Consider the following 20175-nt stretch of genomic DNA (forward strand, 5'->3'; position numbering starts at 1 on the left):
GATTAATGTTTGACTTCTAAATCCACTATGGCGAAGCCCATATCTTACACAAAGCCTTGTAAGCCTGCGGCCGGTGTTCCATCCATGGAAGAGTTACCAGCATCTAAGCGTTAGAACAAAATTACATTCACATCTGAATGAGCTGCTAAATTAGATTTTTACCTCCATGTACTGGTCCACAGTCAAGTGACATTCGAATATTATCGAAAGTTGTTGATAGAATGCCCTCGGCGCTTCATGTATGCGTTCACAACCTGTAGACGAGCATTGGAAAATGCATCGTTGCACACCTTCTTCGCATTTTTCTCTAATACTCGGTCTGCAAGCTCCTAAGCCTTAGGTTCCACACGATAGCGTCTCTGTCCAACTTCGAAAATAAAGTTAGTATGATACAAATCATAAAATGTTAGTTTCAAACAATACTCTTACCCAAAATCCGTGCTTGACGGTGCCTTGGGCTGTTCCATAGGTAGCATGTGGAGCTAGTGCGAAGTGCGACCAGCTAGTGCAAGGAACCACCACACCTTTCGAGTCGGTCACAATTCCAGGATTATGTAGACGATAAAGGCTACATAAGACTTGATTAACCTATCTATGATAACCTCGGCCGTCGAAAGACGTGTCATCCCATTGGCTTCATGATAAAAAAACAAGTCATGTCATATATACAATGTACAGTAAAATAAGCAAATAAGTAAGAACAAAAATGCCAAACTGAGTACCTATCACCAACCGGGATGATCAGTACTCGAGCTTCTGATTGTGCAGGCGCTGACGGAGGCAGGACAAAGTGGCCCTTCCGAGTGCGCCTCTGTCAAAAGGCAGGAGCCTCGATGGTATCGTCATCGGCCTCAGCATCTATGCCTATGACCTCCTCCTTGTCATGGCCCTGCACCCCGGCATCTGTGGCTGTAATCTCTTCCTCGTGGTGTTGTACCTCCTCCTCCTCGTCCTCCTCTTCCTATGGACATGAAATAGAGAAATGTAAGACATATTTATATATAAGTGAATGACAAATAAGATCAATTACATAAACATTTACATCGGTACTCCTTTGTAGAGCGATGGGTCTATCACGCAGTTCTGGCCGGGCGTGTCTCATCAACGCCTCCTGTCTGCTCTAGCTAGAAGAACTCCCTTGGAAAAGGGAACGTGCACTAGGGACTATCCTGCTAGCAGCATTAAGAAACTCCCTCACGTTGTGCTTTGTTTTCCTAGCACTCATCATGTTCAATAGAAAACATTAAACATATTAGCACTAAACAAAATTAAATGTAGTTAAAAACAAAAAATTAAAGCAACTAAATGTAGTTAATAAAAAACTAAATGTAGTTAAATGTAGTTAATACACATAATTTAAAGCAACTAAAAGTAAATTATGCATTGCACATCAAAATCCATCGGAATCATGATCAAGGAGTCTTCTTCGATCCAAAGCTCGCAATGTGGTTTTTTTGTTCCTTGGATTTCGTTTTCGTTTCGGTGCAACACCTTCATCAGCAGTGACATCGTCACAATCTCCGACTAGTGACTTGAGTGCAACACCCTCATCGACAGTAAAAGTGGTTGGCAATTATTCTTGATAAACCTCATCCGCCTGATCATCTTCGAATTGATAACCAGCAGTGCAAGGAGTATGTAAACATTCCCTAGGGTTCACCTTGTGAACTACCCACCATGCTTTAAACTTCGAGTTTGGGTATGACATATAGTAGACCTGCTCGCACTGGTGTGCAAGGATAAAATTACCATGGCCTCAAAGTCGTTCCTTGTGCTTTTGTAACACCCCCATTGATCCCACACAATGGATGTTACCAAATACCCTTCCCACTAAACTTATGCAACACAAGAAATGAAATAAAGAGAGAAAATATTGCAAAATCCGGCAGCACCCCCCTTGAAAGAAGCATAACAAGGGGGAACATAGAGTTCATACAGGATATAAAAGACAGATAATTCACGTAGTATAATCAAAATGCAAAAGTAGTAAAACACATTCATGACCAATTAAAAAAATGGGTAACTCAGCCCACCCCAAAAAAATCAGCTCAACTACCATGAAAGGCTAGAACATAATAATTCCCTAGACTTGGCCCTCCCTGATTAACAACATTATTAAGCAGTGGTTCCTTTATTAAAGGTGTAGTGGCTGTGCTGCTACATCCCTTCTTTCCCAAAGCAGAAATCAGGTGCCTGCATCAGACAATGCAAGAGTGAGATGAAACACCTCAGCAAGTAAACAGAGCAAACAACAATTGGACAATGTAAACCAACCATGCTTAAACAACCATGCAGTTCAAAACTTCCTTCTTGAATATTTATTTGCAGCAAGTAAGCAAGTAACTGATTACTTAATGCCAAGATGAATCACAATGTAAAGATCTACAATATCCACATCCACATAACAGATTCCACACCTCTCCCATGAATGCACATGGCTACAGATGTAGTAATGACTTCTGCCTTCATATCTCTAAGGATATGAAGCTGCATCATACCCCTTCTCGGGCAACATATGATGCTTATTGTACCGATATGGTCGGACCATAAGATCGCGACGAAACTTCAATGCAAGGGATGATGAATGCATTATGCAAGTCAACAACATGAGTTCTTCCCAAACAAAATGTGCTAGACATATACTTCCACTCATTCCACATAATAAACCACATGGGTAACATGATCAAACCACAAACTCAACATATGTAATCAATAAAACATGAATATCTTCCAACGATGGTATTCAATTAGAAATATGAATACGAACACAAATAGCACAAACATAATCAAGTATAAGACTCTTCATTCGACAAACGGAATAACCATCACTGTTTTACTTGCCTTCACCGGAAGTTTGGGCAAATCCCTAAGTGCGATCCAGAAGTCCACCACCTGTTTTTGACACACAACTTAGTGCACCAATTTCACATAATAAGCCTCATAAACGACGCCGCACCTACGCACAATCTCAAACACCGCCACGGGTAACAATTCTCCCTGCACCCACCAAACTGCAGAGGCGCTGCTTAATAATTTCATAACTTTAAAATTATGACAGCAGTGGTGACAACCAAAAATTCCAGAGGCATCTAAATCAAATTCTCCACAAGTTTTGTATACAATTTATAATAAAATTCCAACATCTAATTAGCCCAAAACAGTCCACAAGATAAACCCTATAATCTGTTTTTTCTCTTTTGGACAGCGACATACCCGGATTCAAACAGCGATATCTTTTAAAATATAATTCCAAATCAAGCGCATAAGTACTCATTAGAAAGATAAGACAAAGCCCTACATGATTATCATACTGGTTATCACTAATTATCCACGAAAAATTCCCAGAAACTGCTAATACTACTGCTGTTCACCCACCTGAAAAATCTGTTTTTTTTTGGACAGCAACATATCCGGATTTAAACAATGATATCTCCTAAATTATAACTCTGAATCGAGCGCATAAGTACTCGTTGGAAAGGTATGACAAAGCTCTACATGATTATCCCACTGATTCCCACTAATTAACCCACGAAAATTCCCAGAAATCCCTAGAACTACTGATGTCCACCCACTCATAAAATTCCTGGACAGCACCTCTACCGATTCGCAAAGATAAACGCATAATCCAATTGATTGCAGCACAAAAACAACAAAAGTTAAACATGAATTCACCTTAGGTTCTTCCCTTCCTCCTTCCTTCTTCCTCCCTCCAAACTCCAATTGAGATTGCAGCCACACGACGGAGAACACGTGGGAGGGCTGCACCTTGGAGGGGGGAAGAGAAATGGGGGGGGCGGCTAGGGTTTTAGGTGGTGAGGGCTGCAAAGGTTTGAGGAGAAAGAAGATGGGAGAGGGGGGAGGGGTGACGTCCAAGAGGAAGGGGAGGGGAAGGGGGCGGCTGCAAAAATCCCAAGGGGAAAGGGTGGGCGGCTAGGGTTAGGGGAGACTAATGGACCGGCTCAAGGTTCAAGGCCCAACTTGCCCATGTGACAGCTCCCAACCCCGTCGCAAACAACTACCCAAATAAATTCTACTATCTTACAGGTGAATATTTTCCACAAATTCCAAATTCTCAAAGCGCATCACCCGAATGAGGAAAAAGAACAAAAAGAATAACCTCCACTTCTCCTCTTTGCAAACCGGGTATCACACTCTACCTCCCTTAAAAAGAATTCGACCTCGAATTCTGATGCTTCTATCGGAACGACAAAAGGGAAAAATTAATGAATCAACAACACTTACCCACAACAAAAATTTCAAGATATTTCTGCCGCATCAGCTCCTCAAGTTCCCACGTAGCCTCGTGCTCAGACTGATTAGTCCATAAGACCTTGACATACTTAATTGATCTCCTCCTCAAAACACGCTCCGAGGATTCAAAGTTACGCACCGGACGACAATCCAAGGTCAGATCCTGCTGCACCGCAATTGGTTCCATCTCAATCTGATGGTCCGGATCCCGCAAGAACTTCCTCAGCATAGAGACATGAAAAACTGGGTGTACCCCTACCATGGAATCCGGCAATTGCAAGCGATAAGTCAAGCTGCCCACCCGGGCCAAGATAGTGAACGGTCCAGTATATGTCGGGCTAAGCTTTCCGGAGACACCGAACCGAACAACTCCTTTAGTGGGTGATACCCTGAGAAGGACTTGATCACGCCCACTGCAAATTCCAAATCATGTCTCCTCACATCAGCATAACTCTTCTGACGCCTCTGAGCGGCCAAAATATTCTGACGAATTTCCCGAACCTTTTCAGAAGTTTGTTGTACCCAATCAGGACCAACCAGGGATCTCTCTCCCAAGGTCTCCCAGCACAGAGGGAAGACACACCGCCTGCCATACAAAGCCTCAAATGGTGCCATCTTGATGCTAGCCTGGTAGCTGTTGTTATAAGCAAACTCTGCCAGTGCAAGATGATCTTCCCGGCTACCCTTCCAAGACAGAACACAAGCGTGCAACATATCTTCTAAGGTTTGGATCGTTCGCTCCGACTGACCATAAGTCTGAGGATGAAAAGCGACACTAAGAGAAAGCTTGGTGCCCAATGCACTGTGAAGACTCTCCCAGAATTTGGATACAAATTTGGAGTCTCGATTAGAAACAATGGACTTAGGTACCCCGTGAAGCCTGATTACTTCCTTCATATACAAGGGGACCAAATCTGAAGCTGAATTTGTGGTCTTCATGGGAATAAAATGCGCAGACTTAGTCAAGCGATCCACTACCACCCATATAGCATCTCTGCCCTGAGGAGAACGAGGTAAACCCACCACAAAATCCATGGTGATATGCTCCCATTTCCACTCCGGAATTTCCAATGGCTTCAGTAAACCTGCAGGTCGCTTATGCTCGGCCTTCACGTGCTGACATACTTCACAGGCGGCCACATACTTAGAAACGTCAACCTTCATCCGCTTCCACCAGAAGTTTTGCTTCAGATCTTGGTACATCTTGGTTTCGACAGGGTGAATGGTGTAAGGCATTTTATGAGCTTCTCTCAATATATCCATCTTCACCTCTGATTTCTAAGGCACACAAAGGTGACCCCTGAAATGAACCAAATCATTCTCATCGATGGAGAACTCTCGGGGTTTACCATCGCCAACCCTCTTTCGAGCTTCCTGCAATAAACGATCCTGCTGCTGAGCCGCACACACTCTCTCCATGAGGGAAGATTGAATAAGCATACGGGTCTCCTCACTAGCGGTGCCGACATAGCACAAGGCGATCCCCAAACGGTCCAGATCAGCAATCAACTGCAAGGCCACTTTTGAAACCCCGGACCTGCTAAGGGCATCAGCCACCACATTTGCCTTCCCTGGGTGATAATGAATAGACAAATCATAATCTTTAATCAATTCGAGCCACCGATGCTGCCTCAAATTCAGCTCCTTCTGAGTAAAAATATACTTGAGACTTTTATGATCGGTGTAAATGTCACAAGCCTCGCCATAAAGATAATGCCTCCACGACTTTAGAGCAAAAACCACTGCGGCCAATTCAAGATCATGAGTTGGGTAATTCCCCTCATGCTTGCTCAACTGCCTTGAGCCATAAGCAATCACTCTGCCTTCCTGCATCAACACACAGCCAAGACCAATACGCGAAGCATCCGTATAAACTATGAAACGCTTACCGCTCTTAGGCAAAGCTAGGATAGGGGCGTCCACCAACTTGCTCTTTAATGTCTGATAACTGACCTTGCAATCGCTGGACCAGATGAAGAGAACACCCTTCTCCAAGAGTCTAGTCAAGGGCTTAGCAATGCTGGAAAAATTTGGTACGAAACGCCGATAATATCCAGCGAGCCCCAAGAAACTTCGAATTTCAAAGACACTAGAGGGTCTCTTCCACTCCACCACAGCCGCAACATTCTTGGGATCAACCGCAATGCCCTGCTGATTAATCACATGCCCCATGAAAGCCACTTCGGACAGCCAAAATGCATATTTCTTCAACTTGCCATAGAACTGATTCTCCCTTAGGGCACCCAGAATGAGACGGAGATGCTGCTCATGCTCAGCCTCGGTCTTAGAATAAATCAGAATGTCATCCAAGAACACGACCACAAAGTCGTCCAAGAACTCATGCAACATCCTATTCATTGCTTCCATTAAAGCAGCAGGGGCATTAGTTAAGCCAAAAGACATGACTATGAACTCATAATGCCCATACCTGGTGCAAAAAGCGATCTTCTCAATATCCTCCTCACGAATCCTCAGTTGATGATAAGCAGAGTTCAAATCAATTTTGGAGGACACCTGGGCACCCCTCAACTGTTTAAAGAGAACCTCAATACGGGGGAGTGGATATTTATTCTTGATAGTCACTTGATTCAAAGCGTGATAATCCACACATAGCCGCTTTCTTTTATCCTTCTTCTCAACAAACAATACTGGGGAAGCCCATGGAGACCTGCTAGGCCTAATTAAACCCTTAGCCAGCAAATCATCCAATTGTCGCTTCAATTCAACCTGCTCCTTTGGGGCCATTCGATACGGAGCCTTATGAATGGGCTGTGTACCCGGAATCAGCTTAATCTCAAAAGCTGCATCGCGTTCCAGAGGAATGCTTGGAAGCTCTGTCGGAAACACGTTAGCAAAGTCACACACCACTCGGATGTCCTGCACCCGCAAGGCAGCCTCACCCTCCACCACCATGGAGAAAAAGATTCCCGACTTCCTGGACCGGTGATCCGGAAGCAATTGCGCCAACAAGGACAACGTAAACTTAGGGGAACTTCCCAAGAATACCACCTCCCTACCTGACGGCGCCTGCAATAACACTGTCTTCCAAAAACAGGATATAACTGTGCGATACTGGGATAACCAATCCATACCCAAGATAACATCGAATGCCCCCAAGGAAATCACAACCAGATTGGCCGAAAAGACCTCATCAGCAAGAATGACGGAACACCCCTGACAAACTGAACAGCTACTAATGGAGCCATTAGCAAAACTAACCAAAATTTTGTGACCCAACCTCTGCACCAAAAGACCAGCCTGCGACACAAAATCCTCTGAAACAAACGAATAGCTAGCGCCAGAGTCAAAAAGAGCATGGGCCACAAACGAATCAATTGAAATCGTACCTGTCACCACGTCTCCTTGCTCTCTGCCATCCGCAGCGGGTAGCACATAAGCCCCGGAAATACCAGCAGAAGAGGAAGCTCCCGGAGTGAAATTAACAGAAGAACCCCACTGAGCCGCCGGGTGAGGCAGACGCGGAGCTCCAAACTGAGACGGCATAGGAGTAGTCAGTGCAGGAGTAGGTGCAGCCAGATACTGAGGAAAACCCTGCATCGGCATGAACTGAGAAGTCCCAGGCACATAAAACTGCTGTGGAGGAAGTGGAACTGAAAACTGCTGCTCAACACTTGACATCATGTTGATAGTGCCCTGAGAAGAGGAGGAAGTCACCGGCTCCCATCTGAGCTTCCCATTAGGATTCCTCCTACACACCACATCCTTGTGGTCCTGACTGCAGATAGAACACCTGCCACTCCACTAGCACTCTGCACGGTGATGCGCATCACCACAACGGAAACACACCAGCCCTAGCCCGGGCTTAGGAACAGCCCGAAACCTCTGAGTACTTCCTCCCGAAGTACCCAAGTCAGAAGATTTGCCACGGTAAGGATGGTGGCGCTGATGCTGAGACTTGCCCCTCTTGTGGGCTAGACCTCCAGTGTTGCCCCTCCTCGCATCCTGGCCACGAAGCTGATCAACACCCGAAGACTTCTGCGACTCCATGGTATACTGATGCTGCATCTCCACACCCAGTGCCTGCTCCACTGTAGTACGGAAGTCCACCAATGGAAAGGCTCCCAAGGCATGCCTGATAGAATGTTTCAGGCCCTGATGGAACTGGCTCGCCTTCTCCATCTCATTAAAAGCCACATGAGGGACAAAGCGGACCATCTTGTTGAAGCCCACTTCATACTATGTGACAGACTTCTTCTCTTGCTTGAAAGACTGCAAACCAATCTTCATTTTCTCTAGGAAGGTGACCGGGTAGAACCTCCTTTCAAACTGCCTGATGAAGACATCCCAAGTCATGACTCCTGCTGAGGAGGAGTGCGCTGCCTGCACGCCTCTCCACCAAATTTGAGCCTCTCCCTTCAGCAGCTGTGTGCCAAAGCGAACACGATCACCATACACAATCTCAAAGACATTCATCTTATCCTCCATGTAAGTTAGCCAATCTGCCGCCTTGACCGGAGTACCACTGCCATCAAAAGCATCCAGCTTCATGCCCATCCACTGCATCAGAGAAAGACCACTGACTGGAAGAGGCACCTCAGCTTCGCCACCTGGAGCAGCACCCGCAGGGACAGTGCCCGCGGGCACTCCTCCTCCACCAGCACCCTGAGCAGCACCCGCAGGGGTAACTGGAATAGCTTGCCTCAGAATGGCCAACTCCTGCTGCATGGCCTGCATCGCGGCTAACATTGCCGTCGGACTCATCGAGTCCCCACTAGGAACTTGCGGACTACCCTGAGCCCTACGAGGCGACATAGCTGCTGCCACAGGGGTGAGAATAATAAATAAATAAGATTGGCATAGCATCACTTCAGATAATGTCAAACTAGCACAGACAATAACATAACATATCAATAGTAAAGCAGAAAACCCATCCTACATGTGTAGTGTGTCAATTTATTGTTATTCCACTTGCTAGGACCTACAGCCTATTCCTTTCATACGAACTGTAACACCCCCACTGATCCCACACAATGGATGTTACCAAATACCCTTCCCACTAAACTTATGCAACACAAGAAATGAAATAAAGTGAGAAAATATTGCAAAATCCGGCAGCACCTCCCTTGAAAGAAGCATAACAAGGGGGGAACATAGAGTTCATAAGGATATAAAAGACAAATAATTCATGTAGTATAATCAAAATGCAAAAGTAGTAAAGCACATTCATGACCAATTAAAAAAATGGGTAACTCAGCCCACCCCAAAAAAATCAGCACAACTACCATGAAAGGCTAGAACATAATAATTCCCTAGACTTGACCCTCCCTGATTAACAACATTATTAAGCAGTGGTTCCTTTATTAAAGGTGTAGTGGCCGTGCTGCTACATCCCTTCTTTCCCAAAGCAGAAATCAGGTGCCTGCATCAGGCAAAGCAAGAGTGAGATGACACATCTCGGCAAGTAAACGGAGCAAACAACAATTAGACAATGTAAACCAACCGTGCTTAAACAACCACGTAGTTCAAAACTTCCTTCTTGAATATTAATTTGCAGCAAGTAAGCAAGTAACTGATTACTTAATGCCAAGATGAATCACAATGTAAAGATCCACACTATCCACATAACAGATTCCACACCTCTCCCATGAATGCACATGGCTACAGATGCAGTAATGACTTCTGCCATCATATCTCTAAGGATATGAAGCTGCATCATACCCTTTCTCGGGCAACATATGATGCTCATTGTACTGGTATGGTCGGACCATAAGATCACGACGAAACTTCAATGCAATAAATGATGAATGCATTATGCAAGTCAACAACATGAGTTCTTCCCAAACAAAATATGCTAGACATATACTTCCACCCATTCCACATAATAAACCACATGGGTAACATGATCAAACCACAAACTCAACATATATAATAAATAAAACATGAATATCTTCCAACGATGGTACTCAATTAGAAATATGAATACGAACACAAATAGCACAAACATAATCAAGTATAAGACTCTTCATTCAACAGACGGAATAACCATCACTGTTTTACTTGCCTTCACCGGAAGTTTGGGCAAATCCCTAAGTGTGATCCGGAAGTCCACCATCTGTTTTTGACACACAACTTAGTACACCAATTTCACATAATAAGACTCATAAACGACGCCGCACCTACACACAATCTCAAACCCCGCCACGGGTAACAATTCTCCCCGCACCCACTAAACTGCAGCGGCGCTGCTTAATAATTTCATAACTTTAAAATTATGACAGCAGTGGTGACAACAAAAACTCTAGAGGCATCTACATCAAATTCCCCACAAGTTTTGTATACAATTTATAATAAAATTCCAACATCTAATTAGCCCAAAACAGTCCACAAGATAAACCCTGTAATCTGTTTTTTTCTCTTTTGGACAGCGACATACCCGGATTCAAACAGCGATATCTTTTAAAATATAATTCCAAATCAAACGCATAAGTACTCATTGGAAAGATAAGACAAATCCCTACATGATTATCATACTGGTTATCACTAATTACCCACGAAAAATTCCCAGAAACTGCTAATACTACTGCTGTTCACCCACCTGAAAATTCTGTTTTTTTTGGACAGCAACATATCCGGATTCAAACAATGATATCTCCTAAATTATAACTCCGAATCGAGCGCATAAGTACTCGTTGGAAAGGTATGACAAAGCTCTACATGATTACCCTACTGATTCCCACTAATTAACCCACGAAAATTCCCAGAAATCCCTAGAACTACTGCTGTCCACCCACTCACAAAATTCCTGGACAGCACCTCTACCGATTCGCAAAGATAAACGCATAATCCAATTGATTGCAGCACAAAAACAACAAAAGTTAAACATGAATTCACCTTGAGTTCTTCCCTTCCTCCTTCCTTCTTCCTCCCTCCAAACTCCAATTGAGATCGCAGCCACACGACAGAGAACACGCGGGAGGGTTGCACCTTGGAGGGGGGAAGAGAAATGGAGGGGCGGCTAGGGTTTTGGGTGGTGAGGGCTGCAAAGGTTTGAGGAGAATGAAGATGGGAGAGGGGAAGAGGGGTGACGTCCAAGAGGAAGGGGAGGGGGCGGCTGCAAAAATCCCAAATGGAAAGGGGGGGCGGCTAGGGTTAGCGGAGACTAATGGGCCGGATCAAGGTTCAAGGCCCAACTCGCCCATGTGACAGCTCCCGACCCCGTCGCAAACAACTAACTAAAGAAATTCTACTGTCTTACAGGTGAATATTTTCCACAAATTCCAAATTCCCAAAGCGCATCACCCGAATGAGGAAAAAGAACAAAAAGAATAACTTCCACTTCTCCTCTTTGCAAACCGGGTATCACAACTTTACTTCAGTTATGCCATATTTACTTTGTCTAATCCCACTGTTGCTATCAAACCAATCACATATAAATAATACTACTTTCAAAGTTTTGTTCCTTGCAAAATTAAACTCTAGGATGTTTTGAATGATGCCATAATAATTAGTTTCTCTTTCGAGTGCATCGAGTGCCCTAGCCACAACTCCAGTATTACGTGTGGCTGCACGAGGACGGGACTTTTCAAATTGGTCTGAACGACGGAAGTCGTTCACATCGTATCGACCAAAGGTTCTGCAAGTCACCGTCCCATAAGATAGTTGTCTCAAGTCCTTGTGTATGTTAGGAGTCTTTGTGCATTGCAAATAATATAAAGTTAAAATGACTACCTCACGTAAAAGGCTAAATGACATCAAAGTAAGGAATATAAACAGTTTACATGATCCCGAAGCTAGTCAACAAAATTAGGTCTTCCTTGCCTCCCATGCCGTTGCATCGTATCTAGATGTTTGCTTGTAAGCTGAGGGGAATAAGTCCAATTTTCCTCATCAAACTTACTGTACACCAAATAAGTAATTAAATATGGCTCCATGCCAAAGAAATTATAGGGCAAAATAAAGACTTACATGAAATATTGCTCCATCTCTTCCATATTCGAGTACATGTATAACAATGCGGACATCCTTTCATCCATGCTAAGGTGGTATAATGTGCCCTTACTAGTACTTGTGCCTCACCATTGGAAAATTTTGAGATCACTGACATGAGATTCCTCATTGATATTGTATCGCATCGTAGGAGCATAGACATTTTGTTCCTCTGCGAAATACACACTCGTGAAGTATGAAACCTCCTTTAGCAAAAAAGCTTCAGCGCATCCTTCTACTCTAGCCTTATTTTGAACCATGGCGCGCAGGTTTTTGAGTGCACATTCAATGTGATACATCCACCTATATTGTACAGGTCCACCAACCTTTGCTTCATATGGAATGTGAATAAGTAGATGCTCCATCGAATTGAAGAATCCAGGTGGGAATATTTTTTCTAGCTTGCATAGCAACACTGGTATTTCTTTCTCCAACTTCTCCATCATATTTTTTACTTATTTCTTTAGCACAGATCTGCATGTAGAAATAGCTTAGCTTAGCTATTGCTTGCCACATGGCATCGGGCATGTGACCACAAAACATGACAGGGATAATCCTCTCCATTAATATATGGAAGTCATGGCTTTCTAACCCAGATAGTTTCCCCGTTTTCAAATTCACCGCTCTTTTCAAGCCCGCAGCATAACCATTAGGAAATTTAATTTTTTCATCCATCTCATTACCTTGATCTTGTCCTTAAATGTAAGACAGAACAAGGCACGTGGTGGCTTGCCATTGTCATTGAGCACTTGGGTTGGTCGGTCACAAAGCATTGCTAGATCTCTTAGACCTTTCAGATTGTCCTTTATTTGTTTCAAAATGCATGCATGTGTGTATGAGGGCTTCAGCAACATTACTTTCTTGGTGCATGACATCAATGTTGTCACAAGAATCAATGACGGCATATAAGGGAGCTCACATAGACCACATATATGTGTCCAGTTGTGGTCCACTCTGAATCCTTGGTACTTGTCTCCCTTTTTATTTAGGACAAGGTTGTTCAGCTGAGCATATATTTCTGCTGCGTTCAGACGTTTAGGCAGTCCTTTGGTGACCATGGTGTTCTTTATAAAGTTTTTCTTATCGCTCCTAAAGGGGTGTTTCCTGGGCAACCAGCATCAATGGCAATCGAAGTAACTGATCTTTCCACCATGAGCAAGACGGAAGCAATCTATATCTAAACTGCAATATGGACATGTCAATCTACCATGTGTACTCCAACCGACAAAAATAGCATACACCATGAAGTCATGCACCGACCACAAATACGCAACTCAAAGTTTGAATATCTGTTTTTTAAAACATTGTATGCTTCGACTCCTTTCCAAAGCTCCTTCAACTCTTCAATCAAGGGTTTAACATAACATTGAGTTTCTTTCCAGGATGGTCCGGGTCAGGTATGATTAAGCAAAGAAATATAAATTTATACTTCATACAAAGAGAAGGTGGAAGGTTGTATGGAATAACAAAGATGAGCCAACATGAGTATCATGATGCCATTTGACCAAAAGGTGTGAAGCCATCGGTCACGAGGCCAATTTGAACATTCCTCAGTTCAGCTGCAAAGTCTGGATCAAACGTGTCGAGAGCCTTCCAAGCATCCCCATCTGAAGGGTGCACCATTTGCTCATTGTTCTCATGGACACCTTCTTTGTGCCATCGCATGTGCATGGCGGTTTTTTAGATATAAACATCTGTTTCACTTGAGGAGTTAGTGGCAAGTAGTGAAGCTGCTTATGTGCAACATCTGTCATCACCTTGTCACCCTCATCATTCACAACTTCCACAAATCTAGATTGTCCACATTTCAGACATTTTCTCTCTCCCGCATGTTGTGATATCCTGGTCCTTGGGATGGTGATATCCTGGCCCAAGGCTTAATATAATTAATAGAGTATCCATACCAATAAGGGGCATCTTCTTTTTCGGAAGCCTATCTCGAAAAAACCTCCAAGTTAAGCGTGCTTGGCTTGGAGCAATTTGGGATGGGTGACCGATCGGGAAGTTTTCTCGGGTGTGCATGAGTAAGGACAAAGTGCGCACAAAAGAACCGTGTTGGTATGTGGGGACAATATATGATTCTAGCGAGCTGCCAGGAACCGCTGGTCCAAGGATTGGACGGGGTGTTACAAGTGGTATCAAAGTCGACCCTCGAGGTTTCACGGGCGTGTGTGGACTAGGGGGTTCAGGAATATGGCGCATGGCGCATGTGGGCCCAGAGTGGTCAAATGGCATGGCATATGATGACACTAGACACACAGACGTGGCTAAGAGGGAATGTTCCTCGATTGGGGTTGACCGGCGAGGACGTCGGTCTTCTAAGGGGGGTGTATTGTGATATCTTGGCCCCTAGGATGGTGATATCCTGGCTCAAGACTTAATAGAATTAATAGAGTATCCATACCAATAAGGTGCATCTTCTTTTTTGGAAGCCTATCTTGAAATAACCTCCAAGTTAAGTGTGCTTGGCTTGGAGCAATTTGGGATGGGTGACCGACCGAGAAGTTTTCTCGGGTGCGCATGAGTGAGGACAAAGTGCGCACAAAAGAACCGTGTTGGTCTGTGGGGACAATATATGATCCTAGTGAGCTGCCAGGAGTAAGTACCACCGGTCCAGGGATTCGACGGGATGTTACATATGCTCCTTCATGAAAAGCATACGATTATTTTTACACACATCAATATTTTCATAATCCATACCAAGACTTTTGATAATTGTCTTAGAATGGTACATGTCTTTAAGTAACTTATTGGGCTTTGGTAGCACATCTCCTAATAACTTTAAAATCTCATTGTAATAGTTATTCGAGAAAAAAAACTTGGACTTAATGGCCATGAGCCGGGTCACAAAAGCGAGTATACTCACATCTGTGTGTTCATGCAATGGCTTTTCAGGGTCCTTTAGTAGTTTAAAAAATCTAGAAACCTCTAGTGTAGCAGGATCCTCGGAGCTTAGGTTTAACTCTGGACATAGCGAATCTAGCATCTCATGCATTGCATCATTGCCAGCCCAATCATTGTTCTCTTCCTCTTCTACATTCGGGTTGGGTACTACCTCACCATGATGTTCCTACACCTCATATCTGGGCATAAATCCAAACTGATAAAGATCTAGGCTAACTCTTTCCTTATTAAGGAATATACTGTTTTCGTGACACCTACAAGGACATCTGACAATGCCGGTTAATGACAAGGAGAATACATGGTCCATAAAATCTTTAGCCTTGGCTACCCAATCATCAGAATGATGTCCATTCCTACTCCAGCCATTGTACATCCATGCACGAACTTTATCCATGCCTAAGACTGTTAAACCGGACCATATCGTAAAAACATTATTCAACTTCGTCAAGGGTATCGGTCCTACATCTATAGGCAATGATAGGTTCTAAACCCACAAGCTAGCAGAACCCAAAGAAAATTTCGGTAGCATAATCTCACTGCCACTAAACAATATATTACTTATATATAAAACAAAGAATGATATTCTATTAATCAAATCAGACTAAGTACCACATACCACTAATATGACAACTATACGACATACCAATATAATGTACTTATAAAACTATTAATATAATAATACCACATATTAATATGAAATTAATGCCACAAATACAATATGCTCCTAATTATTGAACCACATATACCACTAATATATTTATGAAATCAAACTAAACAATAATATTAATCACACACTAATCAAATAAACACAATTACGAATATATACTAATTTCGGCGGCAATTAAATAATGGCCGCCGAAAATATGGAATAGAATACGCAAAAAAAAATTAACCTTTTGATGAGCTCTGCGGTGACGGTGGTGTGGTGGAGGGAGGAGGGCTCGACAACAGCCAGGGTCCCGGGGCGCACGTCGGGACGGGGGTGGTGCGGCGGGACGGAGCAGGGGGTGGCCCGGTGGGACTTGGCCGAGGCATGCCGACGCTCAGCGGCTGGCGACAGCGCGCATGTGAGATGAGAGAACAAAGAGAAGAGAGAAGATGAATGAGGCAGTCGACTGTTTAAAATCTCTTATTTTCGGCGGCCGGCGAAAATAAGGCTTTATATTCGGCTGCTTTGTTAGTGGCCGCCGAAAATAGCCTTATTTTCGGCGGCTATGTCAAAAGCCGCCGAAAATAAGGCCTTTTCGGCGGCCACCACACGCCGCCTGAAAATTAATCCTTATTTTCAGCGGCCGAGCCGTGGCCACCGAAAATAAGTGTGGCCGCCGAAAGTGGTGTACAATGCTGTTGTGTGTATAAAAACGTTAATATCATGTGAGGCGGATATAATCTAGTGATAAAGACTAGGCTGGCAATAATCGATATAATCCAGTCTATAATGGGTGTGATCGACATTTTGAGCCAGATTGAAGATAGATGTATTAGCTTACTCATCTTTATCTCATATTTTAAATTTCACTTTTGTAAAATATTCCATCCATCTCAAAATAGTAGTTATTTTAGTTTTAGATTTTTATGTCTATATTTATATGGATGATTATGAACCTAGATATATATATAGAACACATACATTAATTATTGTATGAATCAGGTAAAAACGTAAAACAAATTTTAATTTGGGACGGAGGGAGTAGTGTTTTGCACGATCTGGTAGCCAGAGAGCATGGGAGTGGGTGTTTGTGTTTGCCATTTACTACCTCCAGGGACCGCGAATGTTACTTGCGAAAGAAGAAGCTGGGACAGGACGCGACGGGAGTCGGACATAGTGGTCGTTGCTGGCCCACCCACTGCCAACTAAAATATCCATATAAACATATAACAACGATCACCTAGTTGTTGCCTATTGGCGACTTTTGATTGTGGTTGTTGGCTTGGATCCGCCCCTCCCTAGGCCAAGTCGCGTCGCCTGATCCCCACCCACCCACTCTTCATGGAGTTCTCCTCTGTCCTCTTTCATCCCCTCTTCTACCGGTGCTAGGAGATCTAGCTCCCCCTAACGTGGACCAGGGCGCCATCCGACCTCGATTTGGAAGTTCACTTTCTCTTTCTTTCCCTAGTAAGGAATCCCTCCTGAAAGTGGCCTAGAGGGGGTGAATAGGCCACACCTAAAAATTTCACCAAAAACTCGAAACGAACCGAGAATAACCAGTTTAACTAGTGTAGACCGGTTCAACCGCTACTAGGGGTGGTTCAACCACTCTGAACCAGTTCAATGGGAAAATGAGAAATAAATTGAATTTATCCCTAAAATCACCAAATAAACTTTACGTATGTGATGTCCTCGATGTTCCTTAGGGTTGTAGGAAGTAGATCTGAAAGGGAAACTTCACAAAACCTACACCACAAATATATGGGAAAATCTTCCACAAAGTAACGTGAGTACGAAAAATAAGAACAATCACAATAATCATGAACACAAGAGACACAAGATTTATCCCAAGGTTCGGTCACACCATAAAGGTGCCCTACTTCCTTGTTGAGGCACCGACAAAGAGTCAGGTACCTTTCAACCCTAATCATCCCCTCACCGACCACACAGATCCTAGTGAGGTCACTTACTAGAGATTGCTCAAAAGAGCGGGTAATACAAACTTCTTGTGGTCTTCCACAAGCTTTGGAGACTCACAAGCGTGACGCCAAGCCATCTAGGAGCTTTAAGCTCCTAGAGAAATGAATCCACAAAGAACTTGTTCTTTCACCAAAGCTCGAGAGATACATCAAAGAATGAGAGTTTAAATCACGTTTATGATCTAAAAACTTATCTCACATCGAAGACTCGTTCCATCGATCAAATGGAGGAAGACTTGGGGTAGGAGATCGGAGTTGAATCGCTTTGAATCGAAGGAGAGCAGTCACCAATAGGTCTGGGGTCGAGTCTCTTAGGGTTTAGAGAGAGAGAGGCTTATATAGCTATCCCCGAATTAGAACTGGCGGTTACAGGGTGGCTGCGCAAATCCTAGTTGAACTGATATGAATCCCTGTTGAAACGGCATTCAATAGAGAGCTCTCTGCAAAATCCCGGTTGAAGCTGGATTCAAATCCGGGTTGAACCTAGATTTTCCAAAGAGGTTCCTGAGAAATCTCGGTTGAACCAACCCTAGGCCCGATTGAACCATAATTCTCATAAAAGCTCGAACTTGGAACAAAACAAGATAAACTTTGAAAAGGTTGAACTACAAACTTCCCCTAAGGATTAACAAGGGTAAAATAGAAGTTTTGGATCAAGGATTTTGAGTTTTTTAGTGCAAGTACCAATACTCATTTGTGGATCCCTCTTGATAGTACGACGATTCCTACACTCAAGAACTCAAATAAAAAATCAAACTTATTCTCTAATAGACACTTGGAACTCCAAACTTTAAATCTAAGTAATCCTCTTATATCATTGAGTTCCAATATGCTGCAATGGTCACCAAGAACATGTCCAAACACTGGAATGGCCCAAAATCTAATTCTTTCTATATTTTTCACTTTTTAGTCATTTCTATCAGAGGCTTTCACAATTATGATCCCTTTCCATGTTCTTTCTTTGCTACCTCTTCCTCGGACTTGTGACCATGCTTTTTCAATTGTCTTGAGCTAGCAACCCTCGTGTCATATGATTTGAATCATCTCATCACATATGAATTAAGCCGGTGACTTCTAATTACATCTTCTAATGTTGTGATCTTCATCAATGTATGACTCTTCACAATCTGATTAGTTCATCGACATCTTGCAAGTACTCTCTTCTTCACCTTAGCCATGGTACCTCGGTCCATAAGCCATCTGCTTGTCCTTCACCTTTGCTTAGTCCCTCGAAGCCCTTTCCTGTCTTCACCCTATCAGACTATCTCCAAGTCACATTACATTGAGCATCCATTCAAAATTTATTTCTTCAATAGTGTGAACCTTGCTTGAATATCATCTAGATATGAGTGTTAAGATCAAAACATATATGAATCAAGATCAATATGGTCAAACCAATTCACGATTCCTTATATCCTATTCATTTTGGCTTGACACTTCCTCTCATTTACTTCAATCTCTATCTTCAACAAAAAGTACTCATCCTTATATGACTTCTATATGGCTTGATTTGTCCCTTGACTAAATGCAAGAACTTTCTTCTCCACTTGATCAAGCTTTCCTTAAGCCATACCTCTTGAGTGTACATTTATCCTTTGATGTCTAATTATCTGATAAATGATCTTTTGACTTTTGATCTTCATGGAATATCCCATATCCACATATGCAAATGACCTTACTTATAGGATATCCTTATCATTGTTTGATGTTGATCCTTTATACTTTTCTATCATGAACAATCCATGTATATGAGACATTTTCATATCAATCCTTGTCTCTTGACTGTTTTCAATCATGATTGCTTTTTCTACTTTCCTGATCAACATTTGGCAAACGGATTAGTCCTTTAAGAGTGTTGTTATCCAAATCACCAAAACCCATAAAAGGTCTAGATGCACTTTCACCTCCCTATATATCTTAGCTTTGCTCCTGGAAGTGCAGGCCTAACATTGGTGATGACAATAGGCTTATCGACTTGATTCTACTGTTTTTATTTATGAACAGGTAATGTACATCCTAAATAAACCTTATATGTTGATTTACATTGAGTGTTTTCTTTCAGGTCTGCCATTAAGGGGTCACATGTGCTTTAGTGGTCGTAAGAAGCCTACAACTCTACGTTGACGTGAAGTTGTGGTTGGATTTGTGAACCGGTATTCCACTCCCTTCTTGCATGCCACTTGTCGGGGACCATAATTAGGGGTACCCTCAAGACTCCTAATCTCAGCTGGTAACCCCCATCAGCACAAAGCTGCAAAGGCCTGATGGGTGCGATTAAGTCAAGGCTCGGTCCACTCAAGGGACACGATCTCGCCTCGCCCGAGCCCAGCCTCGGGCAAGGGCAGCCGACCCCGGAGGATTTACGTCTCGCCCGAGGACCCCCTCAAGCAACGGACACACCTTCGGCTCGCCCGAGGCCCAGTCTTCGCCAAGAAGTAACCTTGG

This window comes from Zea mays, chromosome 3, assembly GCF_902167145.1.
Source record: "Zea mays cultivar B73 chromosome 3, Zm-B73-REFERENCE-NAM-5.0, whole genome shotgun sequence".
Classification (NCBI taxonomy): domain Eukaryota; kingdom Viridiplantae; phylum Streptophyta; class Magnoliopsida; order Poales; family Poaceae; genus Zea; species Zea mays.